The 12,695-nt window shown below is 30.5% G+C and overlaps 1 pseudogene; it reads left to right on the forward strand.

Moving 5' to 3' along the window:
* Positions 1-3,107: 3,107 nt before the first annotated feature.
* LOC128173949 (multiple epidermal growth factor-like domains protein 10) lies at positions 3,108-11,369 on the forward strand (annotated as a pseudogene).
* Positions 11,370-12,695: the final 1,326 nt, after the last annotated feature.

Below are 12,695 nucleotides of genomic sequence, written 5' to 3' on the forward strand. Positions count from 1 at the left end.
TTGCCCTTATAACTAAACAGGATCGATAATTGTTGCAGGTTGAAAATATCAATAGAGGTAACTAAGAGTTATTTTTCTTGATTCAACAATTAATCCACTGCATTGAGTTAAGTCTGATTATATCAAGCTTTCCAACGAACTTAGTTAAAATATCATGGCTATTAAAATTTACTGAACATATGTTACACGCTTTTTGAATCGTAAATTACAATACGACAGCCGGATACATTCTATACTTTTATCAGCTTAAATGCTTTGCATCTATTTCATTTGAGACAATATAAAAAAGAGCCTAAAATGATCCGTAATGAACATCTGAGATGAAAAAGGAATATGTGCGCTTTTAAATGCTCAAGTGGTGATTGATAAAACATGTACTGCTTTCCAACCTTACTGTACTTAAACACAATCAAGTAACTAACACAAAAAAAGAAAAACGAACAGATTTACACATTATTTACAGAAACATAAAATATTTATGTTGAATGAAGGGCATTCATTAGAATCAACATCGTTCTCTTACTATCTTTGTTATTCAAACTCCTTTTTAGAAATGTTGCCGTGTCTTATCTGCAAGACAATAATATATGTACTTCGTACCTCAAGAGGTATATCATATGCAATTCTCATCACAAGGACTTACCGGTATATGCGTAAAATGATTATACTAGCAACGATTTCAAACAGAAACAAAATATCAATCATCACTTTAATCAATGAATCAACGAATCTTGATGTAATAATTAAGCAAACAAATTAATGAAAAATCTCGGTAAATGCTACATAATTACAAACCATACCAAAAAATCGTGCAAATTGAACTTTTAGAGTTAATTCTTTTTTTTTAATTTCGCGCCAATACATGAATACTGAAAAAAAGCAATTTATAATTCTAAACTGATGATCTTTAATTGATTGTATGAAGTAAAAACCACTTGGGGTTTGAGTCGAATATAATAAATGTTTATTTACCTGCATTTTAGACTTTACTATGTGTGACTGTATCATGATTCGTTCTTTGTATAATTGTATAATTTGTATTTACTTTCTGTACTGTAAAAAACAAATATTGTTACATGTGTATGAAACATGTACATGTGCATGTTTCTGTTATATGATAAAATAGGCATGAATTATACTGAGAGTATACGCTATAATACAAAATCAGTTTAAAATCCAGTACCAATTATGTGGTGCAGAGATTTCAATCCCATTTTTTTAATTTGATGATATATTTGTGTACATGAAATGTAGAACGTTTTCCAACTTATAAAGTTACTATTAGCACAAACCAGTTCCTGTCAATGTAAATTAGGACCTCTAAAAGCTAAATGTAAAGTTATTTATTTAAAATACTCATTTCATTCATATGAAGGTGGTAGGGACCAAGTTCCAATCAAATTGTCAAAATTCATTGACGTAATGTGTTTAATTGAAACATATTAAGTTTTTGACTAAATATTTAAAGGTTTCTATCAGTCATAAATTGGGTGAAGTCACATACGTCTTTCTTCCCGGCGCGTTTAATCTTTAATGTTTTTCTATTCTTAACGTACTGTTAATCGTATGACCAAGCAGTGCACCTGTGAACCTGTAAAATGTTTGTCATAAATTCCTCCTAGTTAATTGATCATGCAGGTGAACATTGTTTACCGCCTAGACATCCGTTAATTGATCGGCATCTAACTAAACTTGTAATTTCTGTGTGTTTAAGCAGAACCCGCTCTGTGCTAAACATAATATTTTAACACCTCTATTCTTTTATTAAGACACTAACTTCGCTTAAAATCGTGGTGAAAATTTGACAAATCAAAATTTTCTTGGCAGTAAGCTCTATGGCTATATCATATTGTACATATTCACTGTAATTCAAAAAAAAATTGAGACAAGAGTACCATGCACATGTACAGTAACAGTGATATTTTTTTTTACATCAATTAATGTGCATGTAGTGATTTTGTAAATTGCATTTATATTTTTTTTTAAAAGTAGGATCTTTTGCATTTTTAAAAGGAGGTTTAATATGCATTTTATCTAGAAGAAAAACAAGTATAAGTACAAATGTGCAATTTTATGGGAGGTTTTTTTCCTTGTGCAATTTTATAATTATGTAAAAAAAAAAAGGGTCCCTTAAAAATGAATTCCCAAATGAATGTTTCTTTATTATTGTATCGTGGCTGTATGTTATTCATTATTGGAAACAATTTCAGTTTTGTGAACAAAATGAACAATGAATTTTTTGAAATTATGTTGTTTTACATATATTAGATACCTTGCTAATTTTTTGTGAAAACAAAAGAAAAAAAAAATTTCAGTTAGTGTCAGTTGCGGAAACCATTTTTAAACAATATATATATATATATATATATATATATATATATATATATATATATATATATATATATATATATATATATATATATATATATATATATATATATATATATATATATATTCAAACAATTTATGGAAGTTAAAACTACGCAGGAACTTCAAGTTTCAGTATGTTTCAGTTGCGAAAACCTATTGTAAACAATATGTATCCCAATCGTATATGGAAGTTTAAACTATGCAGAAACTTCAAGTTTCAGTAAGATTCCAATGCACAAACCATTTGGATTCATGGACAGCCTAAGTTTAAGAACTATGGAAACATAATGAAAATTGATGTTGTCGTGCTGAAACCTGACGAAAACTTAAAGTAACCTTAAGTTTCCACAAAGTCTCCAAAGGGTTTCCACAGCTCTGATACAAGATATTTTATCCAGTGAAATTGGTCAAATTTCGTAATTTTTAAGAATTTCAAATTTAATTTTCATTACGATATAAACCCCTCAAAATCCCATTAGGATTTGCAATATATTAGATATAAGATTTTATTTATCAGACTTGCAATATATTAGATACGAAATTTAATAGTGATTGATGGACTGCTTAGAAGCAGTCAATGCTTTACGTAATCATAAAGCAATACTGCCTCATAAATTGCACGCAAGAAAGTTATGCATAGTAATTGAATAATACACGGAAGGTATATTGTCTTCTGCAAGGCCGACTTTTTGTTTATTTAATGTTATCGTTGATTCACAAACTAGCGACATTCAAAGATGGAAAATAGGACTGTCTCTAGTCACTGTAAGTATATTTGCTATTTGATGTTTGATGTATTAATAAACCTATAGTTAAACGACCTATATATCTGATTATAGTTTTTAAGGTAGACAGTATTGATTTTTTAGAGAAACGTACTGTTGTTTTGCATTGGATTTTTTTTTTTTGACAACAAATGTCTAATTTGAAGAAAAAAAATGCAAAAATTAAAAAAAAACCAAGAACCCCCCCCCCAAAAAAAAACCCCCCAAAAAACAAACAAACAAACAAACAAACAAAGACTGCAAGAAGGATCTTTAATCTTACTACATACCTGTTTGTCTATAGTCAAGAATTGCATATCTTGAAGTTAATTAAACGTGTAACTTTAAAAATGTTTTAACGATTAGACCACGCTATGCAGCAGTATGCGCTATATATAAGCAACTAAATATTTGTTTTTGTTTCAACAAAGTAGCAATTGTTCTTTTTATCGACTTTAGTTACATTAAATCTTCGTAAAATCCACAATTAGATGATGCAAATTAAACAGTTCAATGTAACGCGGAAGTTGAATTGTTGTAAGCAAGGATTTATTTTTGCTCTCAAAAATGTTTAAACAATTAGGTGAAATAGACACAAACAAGTGTAAATTAGCGTAAACAAAAAACAGCTGGTAAAATTCCATATATCCAAGTGATCCTATCGTCGAATGCTGTTAAAATACTATAAATAATCAGTTTGTTTCGTTTCTTTCTTTAAAAAGAGAATAAAATGTATTTTAATCGTTGTAGCGCATCTCATTAAGAAATGGTTTTACAGATTAAATGTTACATGTATATATTCATCTATGTAAATCAGATTATCTTTACATGTATATTCATTTATTACGAGTTTACAATGTTTCTTTTCTAAAATATAACCATTGGACATTTTTGTATACAAGGGAATATGTGTTTATTATGACAGTGCAGTTTGTCGTTCCTGGTGAAACAGAGGCTGACAGTAGTCCTGTTCACGTTTCTTTGATTGACTCCGTACAATATCCATACTGGTCTAACAAGACTGTGGATGGAAACTTCAGTCAAAACATAAGAGCCTGTTTACATACAGCTGTATCCGGTGTCACAGAGGCGTGGCTACGAATTGATCTAGAAACCGTAAAAAGCATCAAGTCTGTGAAATTCTGGTACAGGAATGACAGTAAGTATATTTCATGGAAAACACATTTTTCTGTTTTACTTATTGAAAATGTCTTGCATAAAACAAACCAACGTGGATTTTTTCAAATGGGACAGATTAGCAAACGTATTATCATTATACATACAAGAACGTATTTTAAAAATACCATATACATGGAGCTGTTTTTTTGGGGTTGAAATGAAATCAATTTGTTTAAATAAAAAACGAATATTTTTATCACCAAGTTTTCACTTCTATGTAGATTTTGCTGACAAACGACATTTATTATAAGTTTTGTTCTTTATATTTTGGCAGTCAGTGAGTGTGTTACGATGGACATTGCAACATGCACATAGTGTTACAGATACTAATGTGAATTTTCTCAAAAAAAAAAATACAGAAGTATTCAATAACCATATTACTTTTTCATGTTCAGTTTTGTAAATAACTACACTGACAAGGGCATTGGCTTGTGTTATTTTAGGAGACACGTGATCTGTTATCGACCAAGCCGCATGCTATGATATATCAACCTTCGATAATCTAGAAAATTCATCCCAAAAGATAAATTGCTTTCTTATGACAGGAGGTAGTCAATTAAAAAGCACAATACGTCTCCGGGGTTACAGCATCCGTGTATCTAACACATCAGACGTACCACCTGGTTCAAAAGAAGCATGCTTCACTGATAATAGTTCATCACCAATGCCAACTGTCATCCAGAAAGAATGTAAGAAAACAGCAAGATATGTATGGTTTTACCAGCCACATGCTGGAGACTGGGATGTTAAAGTTCTAGCTTTGGAAATATGTGAAGTGGAGATTTTTGGTAAGTTTTCTGAGTTCGTGCTTTTATGATTTCTATTCGTTGTAGTGTTCAATGGTTATGTAATTAAATTTCCTGTCAGAAATGTTTTGATATTTTTTAAGGTTGTGAGACAGGAACATACAATGTCAACTGTTCTAAAACATGCAGTCATTGTAAGAATAACGAAACTTGTGACATTGATACCGGGAAATGTGATGATAATGGGTGTGCGCTTCCTGGGTTTAAATCGCCTCTGTGTATTGGTAATTTATTTAAACCAGGTGATTTATTGGGTGTGCAATAATTAATTTAATAGTAAGTCGAAAAGGCAATATAATACCTAACACATAATTAGCATTTATTTTTGTTTGAAAGGGTTCATACATGTAATGGTTTTTTTTTGTGTTCTCTGTTCTCTGTAGTGAAAAAACAACAACAACAACAACAACAAAACGCCAACAGCCCCAAACTAAAATATTTATCATCATTTTTGCCTCGTCATCGCTTCGTAATAATCAGAGTATTCCATCTTTTATATTCATTTTTTTAAAGATAAATAAGATAAAATAGGAATACAAATACAGATAAAGGAAAATTGTTCATGGTTAACTTTTTTATTACTGTGAATTCCTACATGTCTTAAAACGCGATGAAATAATATCCACAAAAAATTGCGAGAAGCACACTTTGCGGATATCAAAATCTTGTTTATTTGAGAGTTGAGAACTGCAAGAAATTAACAGTTCTGCGTTCGCAAATTAATGTTTTTCGTGATTTGATACAAAACGACAGATTTGCGGAATTAAGTAATAGCGTTAAAAAGGAATTTACATTGTATCAGAGCTTTGGTATATTAATGTACACCTACCTCCTTGCGCTTGCCTGTAACCAACCAGTATGGAAAACATACATGTACACATACAGATGTGCCAACATACTTAAGACTAATATCGGGGAACAAATACTTTCTTACCTACCTAATAATCATTAACTGCTATTGATAATAAATTTTATTTAGAAATGTTTGTCGTGATTTTAAATGTAACATGATCATTTTTTTCATTAAATAGAATGTATTACTCAAATGCACTGTAAAGAGTGTAACTTAAACTTAAACTTAAACAATTCTGTCATGAAATTATGTTCTGGGAGTACAGGATAATGTGTTAGCTGTTGTGAAGATAGATACGTTGGAGGTCTATGCATAATACGTAAGAAATCAATCGTAATGCATATACATTAATACCCGATCGATGCTAAAAATGTTGGCAACGCATTGTATTGATTTTCGAAAAAAAAACACAATAGATTAATTTATTGGTTACATTCAAGGTTGTATTTTTATGACTACTTTCGTAAAAAGTATAGGACGAAGATATTTTTAAAAAGGGTGCATCATGGTAAAAAAAAAGCTCACAAAACTACAAAACATTAGGGCGTTTTTCTCTAGAATTCATTGTAATCAACATATTGCATACTTTTGATACAACGTGAATGCATTGTTTGATGTTAAAAATGAATCAATTTTTCTCGTCGTATTATTTAGATCAGATAAACATTGATATAGCGTGCTCTAATGGCTATTTTGGAAGAAAGTGTCTGAAAACTTGTGGAAAGTGTTTGGATGACAAAACATGTGACATGTTAACGGTACCTGTATAGGTGGCTGTGGTGAGGGATTCAAAGGAGAGCTATGCAGAACAGGTAACTGAAGAAAAATTGAAATCGATTTGAAATAAAAAGAACACCCGATTTTATGTAAAACAAATTATCAATGATGTGTATTGCCTGTCTTTGATAAAAATGTGCATCTTTTTTAATGCAATACACATTTAGGATGTCCGTGAAATTGTGTACAAATGTATGTCAGTTTCAATGGGACTTTCTCACGATTTTAGAACGAGATTTTAGTTTAATTTCTACATGTTAACTTCAGCATTTTCTTTGATTGACCAAAAACTCATTGTTAGAAGTCAAATTATAAGAAAAATATATGTCAACACATTTCGAGTCCTGGATTGTGTTTTCCTAATTAAATGTGAGGAATTTATATCCACGCGAAATCGAGATAGGCACATCTTGTGTATTTTAAAACCTCGATATTATATTTCTCAATAAAAACAATGGTTACAGATTTGTGTTTGTGATTTTAGATTCTCACGATAATTCCTTGCAAACAAAATGACTAACTCATTGTATTCCTAAATCATATTATCAAGAGAAGAAAGCAACATTTGATTGAAACTTACTATTAAACAACTTACGTACATGTAAACAATAACAACACTTGAGCTTTGTTTACAAATTGCTTCATTTCAAATTTTGACAAAATATTAAAAAAAAGTATTCATATTAACCACTCTTTACATTAAAAAGGAAAACAAAATTAAAATTGTTGAGCTCAAACCAGGTCTAGTTCTTTAAAAGAAACGAAATCAATGCGTATATATGTAAATTGCTTGAAACATCCAAATGGTAATATCAGTATGTAAAATCGATGTAAGAAATCTTTTGTTAGACAAAATGAAAACGTGTTTTTTCAACGAAAATTGAATTTGAAGTACATTTAAATATTACACGAATTTTTGTTTTTTAATGTTCTTTACATCACGTAATGTTGATGTAACTGTAGTTTGTAGCCCTGGAGAATATGGAAAGAACTGTCAGTTCCGATGCAGTAATCATTGCTACAATAACAAGGTCTGTGACCCCTTCTTTGGAAATTGTAGCAAATGTGCGGATGTTTGTTTATCTGTTACCTTATTTTTTCTTCTTTTTTAGTATCTTGAGAATGTGATGGTGGGCATTTTGGGGAAAGTTGTTTGTTTCAATGTGGACAATGCTTGAATAATATCACTTGTAACAACATTAATGGCAACTGTCCCGGAGAATGTATGTCAGGATGGCAGAACACAGATAAGTGTGATAAACGTATGCAATCGCTTTAATATAATCCACCGTCAACAATTCAACCCGTGTTGTATTTATCAAAATAAAATTATCTTTTACAAAAATAAAGCAAACGTTATCTTTTGTTTTGAGAAATTCAGCATGCAGAAATGGTACTTTTGGAGTAGGATGCATGCATACATGCAGTGGAAACTGTTTGAATAATGAAACCTGTGACAAAAGAGACGGGGAATGCAGAACCTGTGCTCCTGGATGGAAAGGTCATCTCTGTAATGAAAGTAAAATTTTATAGAACATGAAACTAGATTTTAAAGGCATATATTTTTGCAATAACATTTTTTTAAAATTTTGATTCCTGATCATTAAAAACAAAACAATGTTCCGGTGTATCTTTTTTCTCAGTAATCCGTTCAATATTTGTGTCAGAATATTTTTCTTTAACAGAAACAATAATAATGTTACGGAGTAACTTATCGTTTTTACCAAAGTATGCGAAATTGGATGGAATGGTTTAAACAGTAAATCATGTTTGGGGACACTGTTTCAAGGCTGAACAGTGCTTCCATACAAACGGTAGCTTTTTTTGTGGCTGCATTGAAGAGTACAGAGAAGAAATGTACTCAGAGAGTAGGGTTCTTGCATTTCGATAGTTATTTGTGTTTAAATCCATCATTTGTATAAAGTACCTCTTCATTTATCACAATGGTTGTTTTCTGAAAAAGCATAATTGGTTTATACATTATTGTTTCGATTGTGTTGCTAAGGTATTTAAGTTTACACATCATATAGCTTAGATTGCATAGATATAGTTCTTCTTCATATCAAATCAATTGGTAAAATAGCGTATGAAAACGATTTTAATTACATCAAGTTCATCTTTGCTACCCAAGGGTTTTCATTCCTCTCCTGTCTTTAAAATCACTTTCCAGATCTCGGTATGAAAACTCGTCGAAAAGCTTTGTTCTATAAATAGCTGCAGCTGCTGTTAGTTGATCCAATTTTAAAGTATAAAACACCTGTTTTGTAAAAAAAATATTTCCAGTCTGTAGTGTGAACAACATGGTTGGTCTTTAGTATAAAGTTCGTTACTGTTGACAAGTTTACTGAAAATTTCCTCCTCAACGATAGTAATAACAAATCGGTTATGAATAAGTTTTGCTTGATAAAGATGATCAACAAACGGCATTTTTTTTACAATGCCTTGCTACCAAATTTTTAGGACAACGATACCTGATTTTATGACACGAATGTTTTATATATCAGCGACTTTTTACTCCCTGTACATGTCCCAACAAACATAACAATTGTATAAAAAAGCAATTATACTTTCTCAAGGTTGTATCTTAATTTATACGTAATTTCCCCTCCGATATTAGCCGGTCTATAGTTTTCAGGTAATAAAGTATTCCTTCCGTAGAGTGTGTATGACCTGTTATTTTCATCTATCAAAATTGTTAAGTTGCAAGGGACGCAACTTGAGTTTTTTGCTAGGCAGAGCCCACGTATCACCGACTTTTGTAAAAAAAAAAATGGTTTACTGAAGCAAAGTGGACTGAATATCATGGCAAAATTAGATGCTTTATTTTCTTGTATCAAAATAATGAAGTAATGAAATGAATGAATCTTCAAACTAATTTTTAATATTAATTTTGCAACTTAAGAAATTAGATCATGATGAAAAAAGTATGTGTATTTCTCGATAATGCTGCTTCATAATCTTACAAACATATATAATGATGCACTCGACATTAGCTTTTACTTCATTATACATGTATATAAACAAACACAAAAAATGTATTTTTTATACTCTTATAATTGTAATCTTTCTCTAAACCCAAGAATATCATTGTCAATCGATTGAATTGGTCAAATCCATCATAAGTGATTGCATAGTACACATTGCCCTACATTATTATTCTTCTTCTCGACACGTGTGAAACAGTCCTCGATAATGGATTGACCTATTTTGTTTTAATTATGAAGTTAGATTCATAGTCAAGAATGGAACAAAAAACTGTTTGAGTTATATTATTAAATCATTAGGTGCATTAGGATCGACACCACAGGATCCGGAAACACCCTATATTGCAGCGATGGCTGTTCTTGTATTCTTCATTGTCGTCCTGGTAACCGTCCTAGCAGTCGTTGTTGTGGTCTTAAGGTACATAGTAATTATTGACATTTGACATGCTGAGTCATGTATCAGTATTTAATCATCATGCACATTTTCTAGTAGTGTGCTATATTACAGTGTTCCGAACAAATATAAATGGTCTCATTTCTCATTTACAGGACTAGATGTTTTATAATTCTTTTTTATAGTTTTATACATTTGACTTAATATACTTGTTGATGGATTAAACAGTTTGTAGTAAAAAAATAATAACATAGTTAGTTTCTGTCCTTGAGAATAGTGCCAGCCTGTCATAGACGGATGTGGTGTATTTGTTGTTATTGGATATCATTGATTGCCAAATTCTATTAACAGACAAAAGTCAGTGTATAAATTGTAGCTTCAGATAACCAAGTTTTTTTATGTTTTTGTAGTAGTTCAAAAGAGAGAAGACTATTGAAACATTTCAAACTTAATATGGATCAACAGATCCTGTAGTCAAATTATATTTTATTCTCTAGCGTAACATCTTTTTTAAAGCAAAGACGTGCTTTTGAAAAAAAAAATGTTTTTACGGATTACTTCATTATTTCATTAGCTCAAAGATTTACAAAAAATAAATCAATAAAAGTTTTTTTTTTTCTAAGCAGCACTACCTCTTGAAAATTATAAGGTTAATATGCAAGTGCATTTCATTAATAATGGTTCTAAGGTCTGATGTTTACTAGAGATGACTGATTCCGCTGTATTATTGTTCATAGGTCGAGTTTTATAAAATATATGGTTTTATTCATTTCAGGAATACTCGTAAGAAATTAGAAACAAACAGTCAAATAAACGAAGCCGAAATTTATGATTTACCGAACACAAAGCCAGGTAGGAAACATTTAAATGATTTATTCTACAATGTATTCCGTTATCTTTCACTGTATTAAGATAACAACCTATACACAAATGTAGTATGGATAATATTTATCAAAGGAAGCATCTGTTTGGTAGAAAATAATTATTAATTTAGGAATACAAAAAAAATGAATGGATAATGGGCAAAAATAGTTTTAAAATGAAATAAGTTTAATTTTTTTTTATCTTATTACTATTTTATGTATTTCATTAAGCCAAATATATAAATTGTTAAAAATAACATGATCTTAGTTACTTTTTCCCTATTTTGTTTCAGAAAACAGCCTGTATGACGTAATCTCCAACCAATAAAACTAACAACTTATACAAATATTTGTTTGAAAGATGTCAGCAGATATTAAACCGTATCATTTTCGAAATTTGGAAATCCTCATTATAAGAAGAATGTGTATAAAAGCGACATATAGGAGGCACAGAAATCAACCAAACAAATGTTTTGAACAGTGCTATGAATCGAGGCGTTTTATAAATTGACAATAATGTATAGTAGTATATCATATTTAAAGATATTTAAAGTATCAGGAGTAGGGGTTTGTATAAAAACGATTAATGGAGAGGATATAACTCAACCGCAAATGTTTTTAAAGTACTATGAATCGAGACGCCCCACCATTGACAATAAAGTACATATAGGTGTTCATATATTAAAAATGAAGCTAACTTAGTTCATAAATATATCCATGATTATATTCTCATTGGACGAAACAAATTGTAAATATAGGATCTCTCATGATTTGCGATCGTATATGATTTTTATCCAACTCGTGTGTTTTTGATCCCCTCGCCTTGGAAACAAACATTTCATTTCTGGAAAACGTGAAACAGCATTAAATAGAATGCTGCTCATTTATAATTCTACGCTTTTCAACTGAATTATTTTGTTACTTTTTCATTCTACGTCAATAATCCGCCGAAAGCTAAAATTTATCACATGAGTGAATTTCATCGTATATTGAGATAAACATGCGATAAAAAGATGACAATCACTGCACTAATAAGGAATATCCAAAAACAATCACTCATGCGCAAATCGTGCACCGTGGTAGACATAGATCGTACAAAGACAGCAGGACTTCATTAAAAGATGTGTATTGTGGAAATTGATAAGAAAACGACAACTCATTGTATTTTTTCTATAGCTTATTTTCTATGTTGGTTATATAGTTTGGCCGAGTATACAGTATGGTATAGAATTTATGCACTATCTATAAATACCACTTGTGTTCGACGTGCGTGCAAAGTAAAACATCAAAATCTGTTCAAAATATTGTGGATTACTTTTGCATTGTTTTCAAGGAATATTCCTTCTTTTATTTTTATTGATTGTAGTTTCAAACAATTACCACAAAAGCGTTCATACATTTTAAAGACCATGCAGCCTGGGTGTCTCTATCAGAAATCAGCTGGCCGTTATTTTCTCCACCGACATATATTAGTATACTGGATTTGTATATGTTGAGCTATAGCAAATAACATAGTGACACATACTTTATGAACTCATGTCAACTCTAAGAAACGATCCATATTTATAGGATTAACGAGTGTTAAAAGGGGACCAATAAAATGTCTCAATACATTCTATATTTAAGTGTGAAACTTTTAGTACGATCATCAAGTTATATTTATGAAAAATAACAAAATAGATATGTTTTATTTTAAGCTGCCATG

The sequence above is a fragment of the Crassostrea angulata genome, chromosome 2 (assembly GCF_025612915.1).
Source record: "Crassostrea angulata isolate pt1a10 chromosome 2, ASM2561291v2, whole genome shotgun sequence".
NCBI classification, from domain to species: Eukaryota; Metazoa; Mollusca; class Bivalvia; order Ostreida; family Ostreidae; genus Magallana; species Magallana angulata.